Source organism: Rhipicephalus sanguineus, chromosome 3 (genome assembly GCF_013339695.2).
Source record: "Rhipicephalus sanguineus isolate Rsan-2018 chromosome 3, BIME_Rsan_1.4, whole genome shotgun sequence".
Lineage (NCBI taxonomy): Eukaryota > Metazoa > Arthropoda > Arachnida > Ixodida > Ixodidae > Rhipicephalus > Rhipicephalus sanguineus.
In genome coordinates this window covers 199,013,267-199,034,239 of record NC_051178.1, presented here as the reverse complement: position 1 = coordinate 199,034,239, position 20,973 = coordinate 199,013,267, and the positions used below count along the sequence as shown (strand labels likewise).

Genomic DNA, 20,973 nt, shown 5'->3' with positions numbered 1-20,973 from the left:
TTCACGAGTGTGCTTGCAGCGATATTCTTGTTTTGACCGAATCTGTAGCACATTGTGAAAGTGCTCGGCTCGCGAAAGACAGGCGGCACAGATTAGCCGATCCAATCACGGAATGTGCTTGTCAAAGAAGTTGCAAGGAGGACGCGAAAGACAGCTTCAAAGCACTCCTTTTTTAACGCCCGAGTTTCTCTTTACCCCTTCCATTTCATCTTGTGCAGGCTCATGAGACTGACGACAGTATTTCGATAATCTCAAGGGCAACTTCTTAGCTGTAAGTCAAACTATATAGCTTCTTTTCTTTTTTTTTCGTAAAGAAATAATAGTTATATTATCTTTATTATCACGCTGCCAGATCTGTTGAGTGGCAGACACCACGTCGGACGGGTTGTCTGATTCTTCATTCCATATTCTTCCAGTGTACTTGACCTTGCATTTCTTCCTCTTGCCTCACTATACACCTACACGGTGCGAGTGAGTGTCGGCTCTTTCGACCGCCTGCGTGCTTCGTCTGGAAGATGCGCTTAATCACCACTGCGGCCGAACGAATCATGCGATTGCGTGACGGCAGGTGAGGCCGATCGTGCACCTCCGGGCAAGGGTGAGTGGATGCACTCAATCGCTGACACGGCAAAATTAGACAGAGCAGTCATTAGCCCTCTGATGGCGTCGTGCATATGAGACATGCACAGAACGCGGAAGGGAGATGCCGATGACGCTGTCGCGTGTTGTGTCCTCTCGAGCTCGTCGTCATGAGCGTTGTGACTATAATAGCAGGTACGCTGAGAGACAACCGCGCATGCACTGCTGATAAGGTGCTCGACCCGAAGGTTGCGCGATCGAATCCCAGCCGCAGCGGCCGCATTTCGATGGGGGCAACATGCTAGAGGCCCGTGTGCTTAGGTTTAGGTGCACGTTAAAGAACCCCAGGTGGTCGAAATTTCCGGAGCCATCCACTACGGCGTCTCTCATAATCACATCGTGGTTTTTGGGACGTAAAACCCCAACAATTATTATTATGCACAGCTGATAAACGCTGCATATATGCGCCAACAATGCAGTGCTTCTTGGGCAGAATATTCGTAATCAAACGTGTTTAAGAATTAAGATAAACCTCCCTTAACCGTCTACCACAATTCGCAGCCGCAGTAAGGACGAGTCACACGTATAGCACATACAGCGTGATTTCAGCTGGTTTATTCCAAAGCGATATCGTCAAATGTATATGCCCATTCATGTGACACCAGCTGGGCATTCACACTGTACTCACGCGGCATTCTGAAAATGAATTTTTTTTTCCGTCAACGCCATGGAAGCTACGCTTATACATTTTTTTATTTTTATTTGCACATTTCATTCGCCTCGATAATAAGTTTTTTCTCTTTTATATAAGTACGTATAAATTTTCCAATTCGTAAATGATGTTCATACTTTCTTGGGCCGCAATTTGAGTGCTCGTGTAAATATACAATACAAGACGCGCACTTCAAAACAGTCCCGAAGGCCATCTGGCGCATTCATTTGATCGCGAACATTACATAGTTTTGTGCAGTACATACGGTAGTGAACAAACGTACGATACCGTACTCTGTTCCATCGCAAACACTGTAACATGGAATACAAAGTTGCCTAGCTTATGCAGACGCTCAACGCTGGCCATAAACAGACTATATGGGGGCGCCATGCGAAAGAACAAACGCCCCCGCTCGGGCCCCCGGCAACACCTCACAACAAACCGATCAGTACTGCAGGTCAGCGCAATCGAAGGGCGACGCCCGCGCGTTGTGTTTCACTGTTTCAGCTCAGAGAGAGATAGAGGGGGGTTGAAATGCGGAAACACTGAAGCGGACGGCGCATCTCGCATGCAGCCTGACCACCCTGCCGCACCCCTGCTGGGATGACCGAGCATTTCCCAAAGTGTAACGGGCGGTGCTCCCTTTTTCGTGTATCCAGGAAGCAACGCAAAAAAAAAACGCCCTGTATAGTGAATCATCTGTCGTATCGCCCACTTTATAAAACGCATGCGCTACTGACCCGGCGGCGGCAGATGCGCGATATTCTGGTCAGCAGCAACGCTCGACCAGAGAGAAGCGACCGGACGCGCGGACAAAGACCCCCGCCGCCGCCAGGTACGTGACGCCGCTCCGCGTGACTTCTTTGTTTACCGTCGCGCACGTACACACACACCGTGCACCCGCTGCTCCGGTGGCACGAGCGACAGTCGGGCCACACCGGGGGCAATAAAACAAAGTCAAATCGGCAAAATGAACCAAGCGAGAAGCGGGATTACAATATAGTACAAAAAGAGGGCGTGCACAAAGCCTAAAAGGACTGGAAGCGGCGAGAAGAGAGACAACCGAAAAAAAGAGAGGAACAAAAAAAAAGGGACAAAGATGGCCGCAGCCCCGGCACATCCGTCGGGTACAGGAAGCGGATATACTGTGCAAAGGAAGCGGGCGAAGCGGCACTGCCGATTTGGAAAGGAGAAAGCGAAACAAAACGGGAACAATAAATTAAAAAAAAAAACGACCAGCGAACGAACGAGAGATGGCAGAAGTGCGCATGCGTAAACGCGTTCTGCTTCCTGGTGTTGCCACTCAACTCGAATATCGTGAAGTATACTGTGGAAGCGAGAGCTCAGCCAAGCAGTAGAAGTCCTGGCGCCGCTGTTCTAACATTAATAATAATAACTGTTGACGTTTTCATCACGCAGTACTCGTGAGAGCTTTCCAGCTGATATGTCTACTGAAGGGGAACAGCTCGACACGCTGCATGCTGACTGGACCATGACTCCAAGCTGTAGATAATAGGGACGTCGTCCCATGTATCAGATGTGACAGAGAGGGCCGATCACAATGCACGCCATTAGCACTCTCCGTGAGAGCCGTATCACGGGGCGAGGTGCTCTCATAATCACGATGTGATTATGAGAGACGCCGTAGTGGAGGGCTCCGGAAAATTTCACTATCTGGCGATATTTAACGTGCACCTAAATCTAAGCACACGGGTTTCTAGCATTTTGCCTCTATCGAAATGCGGTCAGGATTCGATCCCGCGACCTTCGAGTCAGCAGTCGACCAACAGGCCATCTCGGCGGGTTGGGAACGAGAAGGCCTCGTGAACATTGCTACTGTTGAACACGTCTGCAGTGGAGCAAAGGCCTCGCGTGAGCCCAACTACTGCCCTGTAGTGCCTCAAGAGCGGCGTCCAGTCATGAACGCTCCCATCGTTCTATACAACGACTGTGATATTTTATCGCCATTTTAGCCGACCTGTTAAGGAGTGCACAGTACCTTGAGGCAAGCTCAACGCCAGCGTATACACAAACAAGCAGAAGACACCTGCCAGTATGGTAGCATACAGCACGCCAACACCGTTCTATACCAACGTATCGGCATACAGCCACAAAATCAACCGCCCTTTACAGTGGTGGAACTCGTGCCTTCGGGCTTGAATAAATCTTTACACACCCATCTCGGTTATGCGGCATTCCTCGTGGGCAGCAGAAGACGGTGTGTCATCCGTCTCCATCTTAGAGAAGAAGCACGCGCGAAAAGTAGCTGGAGATGCCACTAGGCGACCTTGAGCTCATGTGATCTGCACAAACTGGTGAATCACGCGCGCCGACACTCGGGAAGTGTTTGATCTGGGCCTCCCCTTCTTGGAGCATTGCGGTGGGGGCCCATCTTAAACGAGCATATACGTGTGCCTGTGTACATGTAAGTGGAGGAGGGTTGAGTATATTTGCAATGTGGCACGGAAGACCATCACCGATTTACGTGCACATACTCGTTTGAAATAGGCAACAAAGAAAAAGGGTTGAATAACAGAGCAGCTATTATTAATTTTGATCCATTATTTTTCGAGGGTTTCAAAATGTTCAGAGGTGTAGAGGGTTCGTCCCCAAACAGCGCGTGCGAGTGTACAAAAGTACAGTCTGAAGCTCCGGCCGCTTGTGCAGCTGGTCCATCCAAAGTGCGGCGCACCCGCGGAGATCTGACCCCTGAGGCGAGGTAGCTGCAGACAAACACAGGAGATTATCAAACGAGTCGAGAGCGCGCGGTGTCCACTTCCAACTTTAAAGATTGATACGCGGGCGGGTAAACATCCGCACGCCTTCGAGAACTCTATAGGCGCTGGAGGTTACAAGTGTACTGGAACGATAGCTTGTGGTGGTGTTACGGCAAGCTTCACAAAGAGAGAAGTTCCGTATGTACAGTCGGCGTCAAAATTTTTAGAAGCCACTAGGTCAGAGAAAACTTTCAATTTCCCAGCAATCTGTGGTTGTATATTCGGTTGAACTGCGCTGTGCATGTTGTTAGCGCGCCTTTTAGAACAGGCCGGAAATCTAAATTCAAGGCTTCCTGCCGAGCAGCGGAAGCATTCAGCCTTTTCTTGTGTCTCGTGGTCCCTAAACTTTTGGCGCTGAGTGTACGTTAATTGCTCTGTCCTAAGCTGAATTATAGCTGCTCTGTCGATCGTGTGTCCAATAGAAAGCGTTGCCGAGGACTAATTCAATCACTGGCGAATAAATATGCTTCGAAGATAGACCAAGACTTTCAGCACAAGTTTAACAATAACAGAATGGTAAAGAGCACCCCTGAAATGCGCTTTCCCCCGGTTCGAATCCCGTGAGAAGGGTGCTATACTCTGGACATTATCGAATTCCTCCATGTCGTCGAATTCCGCCATCTAGCCAACTCTGATTGGTCGAAAGGGCTCCTACGGCCTCAAAATGCCACCGTTACAAAATTTGACAACATGGCGTAATTCAATACCGGAATCGCACCCAGGACGAATATTTCGTTCCCTGGGAAGCATTCTTTTTGAAAAATCCGTAAAGATTACCTTTGTAGTTTTTTTCTACAAAGGCTTCATAACCACAGTGCTATAGCGAAATTCGATGTTATAAGCGGGTAAACATATTTTATTTCACTTTCGGTACGGAAAGAAAAAATAACTGTGTCTCTAAAGTTAACCTGATCATAAACCACTGTTTTCTCTCCGTATCTTCAAAAGTTCATCAAAGGGATCACGAGTCCGGGCTTCCTGGCACAATTGTCACACTATAGGAACGGTAAAGCGCGCTAAGACGCACACAACGAAAAAAAAAAAAAAAAGGACGCACAGAGCGCTACTTCCAACTGAAATTTCAGTCGGAACTAGTCTACATGTGGTGCGATGTAAAAGTGTCGCTGGCGTGCGATATTGCCGCAACCAGCCACCCATGACGCTGTTTGAGCCAAGTGAGGCAGATGACGTTGGCACCATCTTGGCCCTACGCCGAAATCTCTCCTCGCGCTCGCTGAAGGCTCGCGCCGTCTCTGCGTCCAAGGCACCACCGCTATTCTTATCAGTGAATGATGCGCGCGCCCCAGGGAGTGTGGATGAGATGTAATCACGCTACACGGCACGTTACTCGAACTAAACTTATCGAGTTAGTTTATTATAGCCCCAGCATTAAAAGCCTGCTTCTGAATGCAAAGATACGCGTACTCCTCCACCACTGCCAGGAGCTATAGAAGGCCTATGTGCTATACACGCGCAATGAAGCTGAGTAGTATTGTTCGTCAACGAGGAGTAAGACTAGGTCATCTTTCCGCTACGAATGATGCGGACATTCGTTCGTCGGTGAACGCTTATTCCATCACTATACCGCAGTTACCAAAATACGAGTCGTAAGATAAACCTTGCAAATTTTACATTTATTAGACCTGTAAACTTCCGCATGCCCACCTGTCCGGCCTACTCTTACCGAATAGTTTCCATGGTGACTTATAATAAAGAAAAGATAACGGAACAAGACGACATGGAGAGTTGGCGCTCATCTTGCTATATATGTATTCCCATTGGAAAACACTAAAAATATTTCGTGATTTTGAATTTCTGAACTCAAGTTTCATGCATGAAAGGGCACCTAAGCCACTCCTATAGCTCAAAGTCGAGAGAGTGGTGTCTTTCTCGCATTCACCTACTATTCCTATACAAGCGCTATCTCCTCCTCACCACTTATTCCTTCATAAAATATGTGCACAATGTCAGCGGTATAAGCGTCTAGCCTATCAGAATTTCGCGTTTTTCGGCTATACGCTGTTATCCCGCTTTCGCAGTCGAAATAAACGCACAAAACGAAGTGAAATCAGTTCATCGCACACGATAGTCGTGCGAGACAAGACAGAACGAGTGTGCGGCCTGCATGGCAAAGCAGGGTATAGGAGACAATTCACAAATTATATCCCTCGTATATGAACCAATCGACAGCTTAGTTCCTCATGACGCCAGCAGTCAGTTCAGGCGTGACGTCGTGAGAAAATAAGTCCTCGATTGGTCCATATACGACGGATATCAGTGAATGACGCGGGGAGTTGAGAGAATGACGTGCTCGTTCTGTGTATTTTCAGAGGTCAATTAGGGCCCTTGAACTACGTACGAACCAATATTCATTATTTCATTGCCTGTGCGCGTTGTACGCCATCTCTAAGCAGTCGAAATATCCACCATTTTCTCTCGGGGCCAAAAAAAGAAAAGAAAAGAAAAACTGATTCTCATGTTTTCCCGAGAACGACATCAATACATACATTTAAGTAATAATCACAAAAGCTGTTTACTCGTGCACCACTGTGTAGTATTTTAACTTGAGAACTTGGAAGCATGCGCGAACTCAATCTGCGTTGCTGCGGAAACCGCCGTTTTGCAACAGAGGGGCAACGCACGCACGCCGCCTCCGAAGCCAAAACAACAAGCTATAGGGCAACAACACACGCATTTAGAAAGAGCAGCTCGCTTTATGGCCAAGTATATACGCTAAAGTCGGCAGTGTCCCGCAAAGGCCAGCGTAACTCTGCGCGGGGCTGAACGCGTAAGCAGTGCACGCGTGCATTGCAGCTGCCGAAAATAAAACCCGATTACTGCCTTGCGGGGTAACCTTGCGGAATATGCATGCGCCAGTCTGCGATGCGCCACTGGCACGCGAACAGCTGAGTCAGGTGCTCTTGCCATAGCAACACAGATTTGGTGTCGCCGCTCAGTTCCTTGATGGACGACAAATCACGTGGACTGCTCCCTTGACTTGAAGTTTAGCGATATAATGTCCTCTGTGTTTAGCGGTATGCTATGATGTGTGTGTGTGTGTGTGTGTGTGTGTGTGTGTGTGTGTGTGTGTGTGTGTGTGTGTGTGTGTGTGTGTGTGTGTGTGTGTGTGTGTGTGTGTGTGTGTGTGTGTGTGTGTGTGTGTGTGTGTGTGTGTGTTAATTAGATATGGCCCAAGTCTGCTCTTTTGAGTTTCACAGCAGCGCTTAATTTCTAGCAAGTTCTATTTAAGGGCACTGGCAAAACAATAAAGAGAAAGAGAGAGAGAGAGAAAGAAGAGCAAGACTGAGACGAAAGAAACAGCTGAGTGTGTGAAAGCAGCAAGAATACGATGTGCATTCCGTTTTAAGTACATGGAGAAAGAAGCAATCATAAATAAGAAAAGGCTCGCTTTTAAGTCGGAAGTGTAATGGCGTTGAAAAGGGGAAAAGGTTAATGAACTTTCTTTTTCTTTTAGGTCGTGAAGGGCCACTTATTTCGGCCGTACTACAGAACATAAAAGGCGCAACAACAGGAACCTACGAAGGCAATTTTCTTGGAAATAGTTGAATCCAAAATGCAACTGCCATAGATTATACCCAGTTCAGTGTTCTCTCTCTAGAATTTTGATTTTTACTCGGCTGCGCTGATTCATTCAGCATTGGCTGCGGTGGCCTGCTTATACCCGATACCGTGGCTTTGAGTATACAATAAAGAAAATAACCAAAATCATTCCGGCGCGCCCACCACGGCGTCTCGCATAGCCCCGAGACGTCCTTGGCACGGTAAACCCCGTAAATTAATAAATAATGATATACGCTTCACATCACACGCTATTCAATTAAGAGCTCTCAATGTACTTGTCCATATAGTTTGGTGCAGGGAGGAAGGAAGAAAACGGGAGAGGGGAAATGCAAGCACGTTAACCAGCCCAGAATAAGCGGTAGTCTGCCCTGAACTGGCGAAAGGGATGGGGGAGATCGAACATTACAAGTGTAAAGAAAGAGAGAGAGAGGATGCAGAGTATTTTTTAAAAGTTATTTAGAAAACTACGTAGTGCTTTTCTGCTGTTATTACATCTTTCTCTCACTCTCTCTCTCCCCTATCGATGTGGTAGCTGTGGGCGGTTATTTTCTAACTTGCGACGCACGAAGCTTAAATTTAAATCCCTTCAAGTACGCAAGAGCGGATACGCAAGATCTACCCAAGAGGCCAAGAAATTTAGCATGAAAGGAATAAAGATGCCGTGATTACAGCGCACAGTGATTAAAATAGGAAAAGCGAATTGACCGGAGGAATACGGCATAGAATCAAACATGTGACTCTAAGAGTTAGATAACTTTGAGATCGCCAACAAGAACTCCGGCTAAATCTTCCTCCTTTAATCAGTCAGTCCCCCGTTCGACAGCAGCTCGTTAATTTTCGACTAGCACGATAGGGACCACTCTGGCCTTGACCTCTCAGACAAGACAAGGAAGAACAATCGCTGACCTTGACTTCACCACGTGTCCACTGCTAGGGTATGGACCGTCTAGCAAAACAGCAGGTCAGGGGCAGTCCGCGCTCGTCCAAGTGGAGGGGAAAGGAATCAGGGGCGCAAGGTGCGCTCGCACTCGGAGTGGGTGACGAAAAGAAGCGCGCTGAATCACCGGTCCCGACTTAGGACCCTGGCAACCCCGGTATAGCGCACCGGTGGGGCTACTATACCGGGGGCTGTCCAAAAAACGCGCGACGCGGATGCAGACGCGCGTCTCTCTCTGGCACCGCGAGTCGACGTCACGAGAACGCGACCCGCACGTCAGCGCCGACGCGCGACGTTTGTGTGACGTACGAACTTACTGCGTCGCGCGGAGTGGCAGGGTCGTCGGCGCTAAATATGCTTCTGCGTGGAAAACGTCCCGCAGGGAACAGTCGAGTAAATGCGCAGAAGCGTGTATAGCGTTCATTCATGGATACCGTGGCAACGATGCGCAGGTGCGTGACGACAGCGTCGAAGGCTGCTCAGTCGACTCGGAGGGACGCGTGTTTCGTGCGGGGAATGAAGAACCTGGCAGTAAAGCCTGTCACAGGCGCCCGTAACTCCTACATGAATACTCGTATAAATGTTTGCAAAATGTGAACCTCTCTTCTTCATCTTTCAGTCCGCTTTCCCAGTGAGTAGACAAGGAGTAGCCCTGCCTCCTTGCCTTCTTTAGTCTCTCTCTCTCTATCTTGCACAACGAACTTACACGTGCTGCCCTTTATAGGGGGTGTCTCGGTGCAGCGTTACAACAAACTGCACACAAAGTCGACACAAGGTGACGAAGTCCCATCCCATATTGCGTGAGAGGCGCGCTTAGCAAAGTTTTCAGATGTTGCTACTTAGGTCTCTTCACGGACCAGTGTTATTTACACTCAACCACCGCGGTTTAAAGAACCCCTACCGATATTGTACGAGTAACAGGACTGTGGCCTGGACATCGACCGGCCAAGGTCAATCGCTTTTCTGAGTGTCAACACCATGACAGACACCGGGACTCCTCCCCCCTTGCGTGAACAACAGGTGTCTCACTCAGCAGCGAGGTGCGGATTAGATCGGCGACCGCATTGACTGTTCTTATGTGGTTGTCGTTCCATGGACTCCATTTGGATTTCCCCCTACACTGTAAAAAAAAATTACTCCCAGGTGGGAGTAAAATGCTTGTCCTCTAGCGACCTCCCCATTCGGAGTTTTTTATACTCCGGACTTCCGGAGTAAAGCATTTACTCCGGCTGGCCGGAGTTATTGCGTGGCGCCTCCGGAGTGTTTCTGCCGCTCCTTCACTCCGGCTGGCCGGAGTTATTGCGTGGCATCTTCGGAGTATTTTTCACTGTTCTTGTACTCCGGCTGGCCGGAGTTTTTGCGCGGCACCTCCGGAATATTTTTTTGCCGTTCTTTCACTCCGGCTGGCCGGAGTGACTGCGTGGCACCTTTGGAGTATTTTTCGCCGTTGTTTCACTCCGGCTATCCGGAGTTTTTTCGTGTCACCTCCGGAGTATTTTACGAATCTCCTTACTCCGTCCGGACGGAATTTCAGTGAGATGCATCGGGTTTATTCTTCTCTTTGCTTCGCTGCTACAGTTTCTTCACTCTATGCTGATCATGTCACGCGTTGGTTACATAAGGGAATTCTCATCAAAACACTGCAGTCACTGAGTACTTTTATCCACAGACCTCTAGCAGATGAAAGTCAAGAGAACACGTGAGTTCTTTTTATTTCATTTATTTACAATAAGCTGCAGTTTCCTGTTCATAAGCCAGCAATTGGGAAAGCAATACAAGAAACAAATATGCAAAAGGCCACCAAAAAACAAAGCAGAAGTCAGATCACGTGAAACCAACAGCGCTCAAGTTTTCAGCGCAGCGTGTCGAAATGAAGCCCAGAATGCTGCAAAAGAATGCACAACAAACGAAGGAAGCGTAGTCGCCGGAAACCATCCACGACGGACCATCCATCAGATTCATTGACGACGCCAGGATTCAGCTGATTTCTTCCTGCATAATTTAGCAAAAAAAGTAGTACATGAGAACTAAGTCATGCCACAAACACGAAAACTGAGGACACTGAAGCCACAGATACTCATTAAATTACATACAGGGTGGCAGTCCATGAGAACACCCAGGTTCTTACAGCATAGTCAATACTAAAATTAACGACACAGTTTGACAGAGCAGCACTAATTAAACGGACCACACAAAGTACACAATATCGCAAAGAAGTCAATATAAAGAAGCACATCCCACATACTCTGGTGTCAGCAAGCCGCTCTATGATAAAAACATACCTCCGCGCCGCGAACAAAGTGCAAAACGCGCGAAACTTTTCCATACAATTATAAATCGATACCTCTACTTCTGCTCAGTCTTTTCAGTACTCTCGACGAAAGTATCACGAATGCCTCTCCCGATTAACTTGCTAATTTTATAAAATATCATTACTGGTTATTACAGTTGCATTTCAATCTGTTCTTATCGTCCTACTTCCCGCATATTAGGCGCTTCCAGTTTTTATGCTTACGACCGCTCCATAAGAAAAGCGTTCCTCTATTCTGCTTTCCAAAACAGGCTTCGAGGCAAGTTGGTGTTGTACCTTTCTTTCTTAATTTGCTGCTCCCGCTCTGTCATGAAACTTTTCGTAACGGACATTTTTCAAAATAGTTATTGCCTGGTAAGACGACGATGTGTACACAACTACTGCACTTACAAAAACACGTCGATCCACCTCGTAACGCTTGGCCCAACAAAAAAAAAAAAAAAATGCAGCCTCGCTCACTGCTTCGCATGAAACCGATTCCCACAAGGCGTGGGACCTGCCGAATATTTAATACCTTGTTATTCTGTCTACATGTTAACATTGTCTCCCAACATTTGAAAAGGATACCCTACGTCTCTTATTCGATCTTCGGCTTTCTTTACGCAATGCTTCGCCGATCGCACATGTTGTTCCTCCGGTGTACATCGTGCAAACTCCTGTTCCCGTTTTGCTTTCATTTTCTTTTCGATGCGTCGCGGATTCTAATATTTCAACAGCTATCTTCAGTCTATGTATTTCATGTAGCTTGATGCAACGAAGGCCGTCGTTGGCGGCCGGTGCGCGAACAAGGCCGTCGGCGACGGCGATTGCAGACGGGAACCGATGGAACTGGATCTACTGCCCAGCTTTATCCCTATTTGCATAGCTGTTTGTGCCGCCTGCAGTGCAGCCTGTCTGCTCGGGCTTGGTTCCCGGGGCCTTTCGGCAGCGCCGGACACAAGCGACGAGAGCACAATGAAGCGCAGCCAACATCCAGCACCGCGTCCCCGCAGCTAGCGCCTGCTCCTTTCTGGCACTCACATGCCATTAGTCCGCGCCTCCACCCCCAACCCGTTTCTGTGCCAAGCGACCCCTGCCTTCCTTTCGCAGTCCCCGTCATTCCCACAAACTGGTCTCGACACCCCTCTCTCCCTTTCTTTTATGGACGGACCACATTCTCCGAAGTGCCAATTACATTCCTACATTGATATTTCGGATGCCACTTATCATATGAAATAATTTTTTTCGCCAAAATGAGCACTTATATGCGTTCTAAAAATCTGTACCAAACACATTTCTCTAGCTCAATTCGCTAAATATATAAAAAATTAATACTGGTTGCAGTTTTCCATGTCCTATTAGTTCCGTTTATATGAAAGATCAAGAATATTAACACTTAATGATAGACCCCGACCTGACGTATATTAATATCGAAAGCGGACAAAAATTACCTTTTATTTATACTAACCAGGCCAACAATATCTGTTTACCAATTTGATTTACTTATCACTTAACTTACTCTTTATTGAATTAACCCACAACTATGATGTTTTCCATGGATGCATATCGCTAGGGTCACTCCGCGCTCCGAATATTACAGTGCTGTGTTTAAGTTACCGCAGTTGTCCATATTAAAAAAAAAAAGAACACCTGGTCCAAACAACGCGTTTTCTAAATTTCCGCTGGATTTTTTTACTGCCATCCTGTAATGCCAACGTAGTCTTCGGTTTTTTTTTATTGAAATGATGAAATAGGAGAGGTTGGTGCCATTATAGTGGCACCGGCCACTATAATGGCACAAAATGCAATACAGTAGAACACATAGGAAAATACGCACAGCCGAACATTACATGGCAGTTCATAAACGTCTAAAACGTCTAATAGGTTCATATGTACAAAATACGCATGGAGAACATCACATGGCAGCTCATATACGTCTAATAGGTTCATATGCACACAAGTGTTGTATGACAAGTTCAAATGGGAAAAGTCAGTTCACCTGTATACGTTCAAACTCAAATATTCTGTATTGCTTGACATACACAGGAAAACACACTGACACAAATGATGACACATAAAATCAAACGCACTATCACAAACATAACACAATTCCTTCTGTATGAAGGGGAAGTCGACATCGTGTGCAGTAGGTCAATATTTCCATAAAATATTCGATTCTTCAAGAAACTTCTTGAAGGCGACAAGCGCTCTTTTCTGAAGACTTGCCGTTGGCCATGGACCTAGTTTTTTCGTCATTGTGAAAGGTCTTCTATCTAAAAGTAGCAGACTTGCTCGTAATACTTTTCGTTGTGATTCATATTTTGTGCACTCGATAAGTAGATTATATGTACATCTTCGTCAGGGTCTCTTTGGTTATCAACATAACAGTACCCAATTTTAGCACTTTTCGAGAAAAATGACGCAGATAATTCAACAAGAGCTCACTCACCAGGTTTGCGCCGCACCCGCGACCGTCCGCTTGTTCGCCACTCGCGAGATCACAATGTGTCGTTTGCTGCACGGCACCATCACGCGATTAGGGCACCGCAACTTGCTGCTGTCGATGAGATGACAACCTTCGTTGACGCTTGTAGTCGCTTGTAATGTCCGCAAGGTGCATGGAACGATTTCCTTTTTCCGAACACGGCCGAAGGCTCACTAGGGAGACAGGGGATTGGAATGCAAGGCAAGCGAACTCGTCGGACGGGTTGGACGGCCGGCGGCTTGTCGTCAAATTCTTGCTCGCAGGCCTGAAAACCTGTCTAGGAGGTGTTGGTGGAAACCGGTCGGCCGGCGAGGCTGCCTACGTCACTCCTCCAGCAGCCAATGAACGTCGCTGAGCGATGCCGCCGACGTATTTGCGGCACGTGCACCGGAGTATATTCAGGGAATGGGCGCCCTTTTCCTCCCATCCATCGGCCGCGGGAGGAGAACGGCGGTGAATGAACGTATATACTCCGGCAAATTCCGATGTGTTCGAGTTGGGGAGAGGTCACCGGAGTTAGGCGGGAGCATCATCCCCCAAGACCTCCCAGCTGGGTACATTTTCGTTTACAGTGTATGTGCCTCTATGTGCGCCTCACATTTGCAAAGCCACGTCCTTCGAGCTAACTCTAAATAAAGACGTTTTCGTCATCGTATTATAGTTGCTTAATTTGAGTGCGATGACGTGGCTCAATGCATGACGAACAGACGGTGACAGTGCTATAACAGGCTGCCATCTTCTACGAAGTGACGCTCATTGAGACGCCCCCGACTAACTTTATCATGTGGCAATGCTATAGCCGAGAGCAAAATCGCATTCACTGGTACATAATTGTCCACGTCGTTATCTCCTTGTGAGGCTGATTTATCGTCGCTCTTCGTGTGCGGCAGTATCGCTCTTTCGTTTACTCGGGCATCGATGTTGTTATCTCGATTGTAGCGAATATCTGGAAGAGGCAGAGAGATAACGATACACACTGAAACCGAGAATACGCGGCTTCAATCACGAGGGACCCGAAAGACTGGCGAAGGGTGCGCACCAATTAAAGCCAGATAATTAAATGAAGATAAGGCATGTCTCAACATAACAGAAAATGCGAAAAAATAAAGCAACAAAAAAGAATAATAGAAAGTGTCAGATTTTTTTAGACGACAATGCTTAAACAATTTCGATTAAAATAGGACATGCGTCGCGACCTTTCTGCTTGAGAAAGTCACTATACCGTGATAAGCGCTATTTTAAGCATTTATAATGATAATCACCATTGTGGTCGCCATAGCTGGTAGCGCGGCTTAACGACCACCATTCACTACAATAACTTTTTTTTCCTTTTGCGGCGAACGCCTCGGCATAGGAAGCTTTATCATTAAGTCCCACCAAACCAAAGTGCGCCGGGAATCGAACGAGCGACCTCTTGCTCGCAAAATAAATTTACACGCAAGAACAACCTATATAGGAACGAATAACGATGGCCAGGAGGTAGGGAAAATATGAAAATTCCTTCCTCTTAGGCAAATAATGACTCTGCACAGGGTTGTTCGCATGCGGCGTGTGCTTTTACGATTAGTCTGTCGTTAACGACCCATTCTGCCAGCGCCGGGTGGCGGCGGGCCTCCTCGGTTGGTGCGGGCAGTTTGCCAGCCGGGGCCCAAATGCTTCGCCCCATCGACGCTCGTTGTAACCTTCCTCCGGCATGGGCCTGATGACAACCAGTGATCGAGTGCGAACACTCTTAGCCACTCACTGCAGGGACGCGGCTGCACTGCTGAGCTATAGGCGGCGTTATAGAAAGAAAGGAAAGCCGCAGGTCGACGAAACAGACGGCTAATCTCTCAAGGTAACGCGCTTGTCAGGAATACTATTATGGTTTCTGCACCGCAAGGCTGACCTTTTCTTCTTTCTCTCTCTCTCTTTTCTACACTGCGGCGGCGCTCCTCGCGGTACGACTTGTGCAAAAACCTTCAGCGCTTGACGTCAAAAGAGGATTGAGAGAGAAGTGTAAAGAGGTTAACCAAGATTCTGCCGGTGTGATTCGCAAGGACGGTTTGGTTGTGAATGCAGCTTCCATGAATATGTACGGCCTCGAACGTACTTAACCAGTGCACGTCTTGGGCGTCTTCTCGTTTCTCCTCTGTATCTTCATTGTTCGCGTTCAGTCTGCATGAACATTGTCACGACGACAAAGCGAAGCGCAGTTGTGAGAACCTGTACTGATACTCGCCCTTGATGCGTTTTCGAAATCTTAAGTGCGATGTCGAGAATGGAATAATCTCTCGGTGCACTAATTCCTGGTTGTGTCAGGTTTTTTTTCGTGCCGCGTTCTGAGGCATCGCCGTACAGGTCATCTTTTGATTTTTGCGCGTCAATCGATTGCACTTGCAAAGTTTCGAATCCAGTACATTACTGTATAATAGCAAAGTTGTTAAATACATTTATTTAAACACAAAGCTGTAGGGCTCGGCTGCTGACACGAAGGTCGCGAGTTTGATCCCGGCAGCGGTGGGCGCATTCGAATGGAGGCGAAATGACAGGCCCGTGTACTGTGCGATCTCAGTGCAGGTTAAAGAACACCAGGTAGTCGAAAATTCCGGCGCCTCCCACTACGGCGTGCCTCATAATCATATCGTGGTTTTGCTACGTAAAACCCCAGATTATATTATTATTATTATTATTATTATTATTATTATTATTATTATTATTATTATTATTATTATTATTATTATTATTATTAAAAAGCTCTAGGGCCTGTTGGCATATTATGATTAAAATTATTGCCGGACTCGCAAAACAAGCACAAGGAAAAAAAGTCAGTTTCGCCGCAAGGGCGGAGTAATGAATGCGATAGCAAGAAAAGCGACCCGTGATGGACGCGCTGCTACGCTGCAGAAACATCTCCCCGCCGGCAGCAACTACCACGTGAGCAGACAGCGGAAGGGCAAGGTTCTCCCTGCGCAAATATTAGAAGAAGCGAGCGAGCTGGCCGACACCTTTAAGTGCGCCCGTTGCGCTCCTCGCGCCATCTCGCTGGTAATGAAGAAACGCTTATAAGCGCCTGCCGTCTCTGAGTACTGCGGTAAAGGGTGCGTATATAATGCTCGCCGTTAGCTACCAGAAGTATCTGCGTTTTGTGGCATAGTGGTTAGCGCCACGCGCTGCGGAGTGAGAGATCGCTTGTTCGATTCCGCGCTTCGGAAGCATTTTAGGGGCGAAGCTCCTTAAGGCGGCACCCGTTCGTCCCTCGTAGTCGTAGTCGTAGTGCGTAACCAGTCTTACGCTTTGACCTCCAAGGTGGTGCCGGTGGGAGATTTTTCCTGTGCGTTGTTGAACAATAAAAAATTCGCAGCGGTAGCTAAAAGCCGACTTCTTCTGTCTCTCATTCCCATTAGCAGCCATTCTTTACCTCCAAGGTAGTGCCTGATGAGATTTCTCCTGTGCGTGATTAAACAATAAAAATTTTGTTCAAAACGCCGTTGATTGATGAAATAAACCAACGAAAGACGCCAGATGTTTTGTAAAAGCAAAACGGAAGAACGCCAGATGTTTCTAAAGCAAAACGAAAAGACGCCAGCTGCTTAACGAAAGACGCCAGATGTCTTTTAAAGCAATGGTTTTCTAAAAAATGAAAATTCACAGCGTACATGTAAAATTAAAGTGAGCTGCAAGTCGTCATAACTCGTCGAACCTTTAGTATAAACGCGCCCGATCTCACGTCGGTGATGATGTACTGGGCAGAATTCACGGAAGATTCACGGTTTACCGATGAACCTCCGCAGCTTCGCCCACTCATCATCATTCACTCCGTGGATATGCTGTGATTTTTCTGAATTATTTTTCTGTGGGACTTCTATACACATATATATACATATATATACGGTGCATGACGGCGGCGGTAAAAACCAGCCGAGACTGTCCATATAATTGCTATCGCAATAAAAAGAGCACGGAACATGGGCTGCACCTTCCGATGGTGTCACGCGTGCTTGCGGTTAGAAGCACTACTCTCGTGCGTTGTGTTGCTGCACAGTCCTTGACATCGTCCGTCATTCCTTCACTTCGTGTTTAGCTGTAACTGGACACCAGATATTCGTGTCCCACAGCTGGCGTTGGCGATACGATAGCGTGTGGAGTTGGACACAATGTTATCCAGACGGACGCTACGACCGAGGAGGATGAAGTGGTTGGTAAGAGGAGCGGCTCCCTGCCGATCAAACGAGTGAGAAATTGAGTTAATGATCGACAATAATTTAAAGATGTGCCGCTCGGTGATATAGCGAGAACAGTCTCTGCTGTAATTGGTTCCTCAACAAAGTATCATGTGTCGCCATTTCGGGTAGTGTAGAGAGCTGTCTTAGTCCCTTTCGACTGTATATCGGTTGTGCAATATCGTAATAGCGATCGGTGTTTTGAGCGACTAATCATAGTTTATTGATTGACGAAATGCCTTTGTCAGACCGATGGTTTTACTAGAAGTGTTGCCCACTGCTGCACACGCACCATCTAAAGAGAAAATGACAAATTCCTTAACTCTGTAAATACATGCAACCGGCTATATATAGTATGCAAACTTTCTGGGCAGCAGGAGCGACCGGGTGGCACATGAAGAGCAAGGCAACTCCTACTCGTCGCGGAAGGTTAAACGACTCAGCAGAATCTCCCAGACCACTGACAGTGGACGAGGTTCGAATATAACGCTATCGTGTTACGTTGATCAGATACTGCCACATTATAAAAGACATATCGCAGTTGCCGGCGCCCTTAACGAGTACATCGGACGTCAATTTTACCGCCGCCGAGATTTCGACTGGCAGCCAAAATGTAGTGCGACTTTGGAACAACTCCAGCTGCGAAATAGGATTTACGCCGAAGCCATAGAACTGCTGAGCGAGCAGGTTGCGGACGGACGTCGGCCAGCTCGTCCAACCACCTCGCGTTGCGTGGCGAGCCGAACCCAAGTTCACACCGTCCCGCGAGCATGCGGCATCGGCGACAGCAATGCCTGCATAAAGGTGGGGCCACACTGTGTTCCGGCCAAGGCTTGCACGGCTGCAACGCATTCTTGGTACGCGTCCACACGCTGCCACTCCGCATGACAGCTCGCTTGCGCCACAGGCGTCACGGAGATCACCTTCCGCTCTGTCGGCGACGCCGGCAGGGACAGCTGTTTGTGTTCGGCAACTAGGCACGCAAAGACGGGTTGGAAATGCAAGTGTAAATCACTCTGGCGAAGTCTGGCGCGGAGCCGTGCGCGAAGGCGACATTATTAGCGCTGTTTGCTTGCGCGCGTCTCTGAACCACGGATATATATGATGATGTCAAATACTGGGCTATAGTTAAAACTGGGATAGTTAATCTTTACGAAGGGCGCGCGGATGAAGGAAGGAAGGAAGGAAGGAAGGAAGGAAGGAATACAGGATGCGGAACGAAACGGAACGAGTCGTCGCTCGCTAGCGCGGAAAACTGTCACACGGATTTCATTTTTTATCCGAGGTAATCCGTCTTTCGCTGGCAGCACGTTCACAGTTATGCTCACCGGTTCTGGGAAGCGGATTTAGAAACTGCCACTGTAGCTAGTGCTAATGGCTAGAGAAATGTTTTGCGGTTTCTAAAGAACGACGCATGACGTAGACCGAATATGTAGAGCAGGTCCAAGTATGCGTACGAAAATAAGCAATAGGCGCAGACGCTGAAAATATATTATCTCGAGCCGAGAGAGCATAAAGATATCTTTCGAACAGAAAGGCACATTTGGGATATCGATGCATCATAAAATATCAAACGAGAATAGCGAGATTTTACTTAAGACTGACAATAACTGTCTTTTTCTTTTTGTCTTTTTGGAAAGTAAGGAGGGTGACGAGATTGTTAACGTTGCGCACACTCGCCGTAAGGTGCGATGAGAGGAGACGCGATATGAGACTCGGCATGAGCCAGCTATAAATTTCAATCAGCACTTCTTAGGCAAAGGGGAAACAGTTTTAAGAACGTATTTGCAAGTCGATGCCGAACATAGTTCGCTATCGATACGGATGTATGTCCGTCGAGACGGGCTGTTACAATAAAAAGTTGCGTGAGCCACAATATCAGTGACTTAAAAATCAAGCAGGTGTCTCTTGACGTCAATCGTGATGTCACACTTATATCCTGATATGCTCAGTGTCGCGCGCAAACCGAAACTTTGCTGATAAAAGACGGTAGGCGTGCAACATGGACGCCGCAAACGAAACTTTACAATTAATATTTGGAGAGGGAAATGTCAAGGGTGGGTCCCCCATTTCAATAAACGTTTATACATCCATACGAAACCATGCATTAGCACGTTACAGCTGCATTCAGCTTTCCAAGTTTTGCGCAGTATACGGTCTAGAATGATCTTGCACTGCCACCATCTGAGCGTCATCGCAGGCAGCGGTCTTTCCATTGTTTCGGATCGGTGATCTTTTCTTGCTTTCTTTTCCTGCTTCGTCCTCTCTCCTCTGCGAGGCGGCTATCAGTCTATTGTGCGTTGCCGCCATACTTCCGCAATAAACACACATCCAGCGACGCCAGCTAGAGATCACAAAAGCACCTTATCAGAGCCTCTCGGTCTCTCAGACGGGCTGCGCACTCAGTGTCGGGACAAATGTAGACGTATCGGAGTTTGCAAAAGGGACAGAGATAAAGTTCTAGAGAAATGCACTCTTTCTTCGCTTGAGTGCTTCGTATATGGAGGCAGCCGTCATGGCGCGATAAAGAGGGTATATACCGCGGCATTGGTCTGAATGCTATCCTGATGGTTCGAAATTCAGTCCGACCACGAGCCAATGGCAAAGCGAAATGTCGGCCACTCCAAGGGCGTAAGTGCTCGTTCCCATAGGCGTGCGCGCATGGGTGCTCCATTAAGGGGGGTGAAGTTTCGCCGCGGCGACCCCTCTCCCCCCACCCTTTTGCTCTTCCCGAACCCGTCCCACCGCGCAACACAGCGCAAAGACGGACTCCTTTCCATACGCGTCGTAGAATCGTCTAGCGCAACACAAAATGCACACACTGGAGTCAGGTGATGCCGCTCTGGAAATACGCCGAAAATACGCTCATCATAGGTACTGCCACTTTGTGTAGAAGCACACGTTTGCGCTGATTATCACCTGCTGTCGTAATAGAACGTGGTGGTATAAGACGATATGGAAATAATCGCGACGCTCTTCGCGCAGGCACACACAAAGGCTTCCCACTGCTTCCCTTCCGTAAGTGCCCACGCCGTGGGTTCCAGCGCGGAGATTCTGAAACTCTGCCAAATTCTGCTAATTGAAAGGATCCTACCGAGGGGGCTATAACGTTTGCCGTGGTCGCCAAATCAATGCACCGGCTTCCCGAGAACCGAACATTGGGGCGTGGGACTGGCCGACGCTTCTTTTGAGGGGGGAGGTATAGTACACCTGACAAAGCCAGCTTGGCCAAACCTCATCGAGGCAGCGCCAGGATTTCACAAAGTGCCACTGTAGTGGCGTCTATCGAGACGGAGATGACGGGGCGGAAAGCTGTAGAGAGGATATGCGGTGTGAAGACGGAGGGCGACTTCGGCGCCGTTCCAACAGTGCAGCGAAATACCGTGGCTTGACGCAACGGCGGCCATAT

The 20,973-nt window shown here is 47.8% G+C and overlaps 1 protein-coding gene across 3 annotated transcripts in view; it reads right to left on the bottom strand.

Annotated features, from left to right (window-relative positions):
* LOC119388046 (dnaJ homolog subfamily B member 6) overlaps positions 1-20,973 on the bottom strand; it is a 351,281-nt gene that overhangs the window by 58,653 nt on the left and 271,655 nt on the right. The window contains exon 1 of one of the 3 annotated variants that reach the window (XM_049413808.1): positions 8,557-8,673. The exons of the other annotated variants lie outside the window; for them this stretch is intronic. The gene's annotated coding sequence lies outside the window, so the exon portion shown is untranslated. Of the gene's footprint in view, positions 1-8,556; positions 8,674-20,973 lie in introns of those variants that run through there. 3 annotated transcript variants of the gene reach the window in all.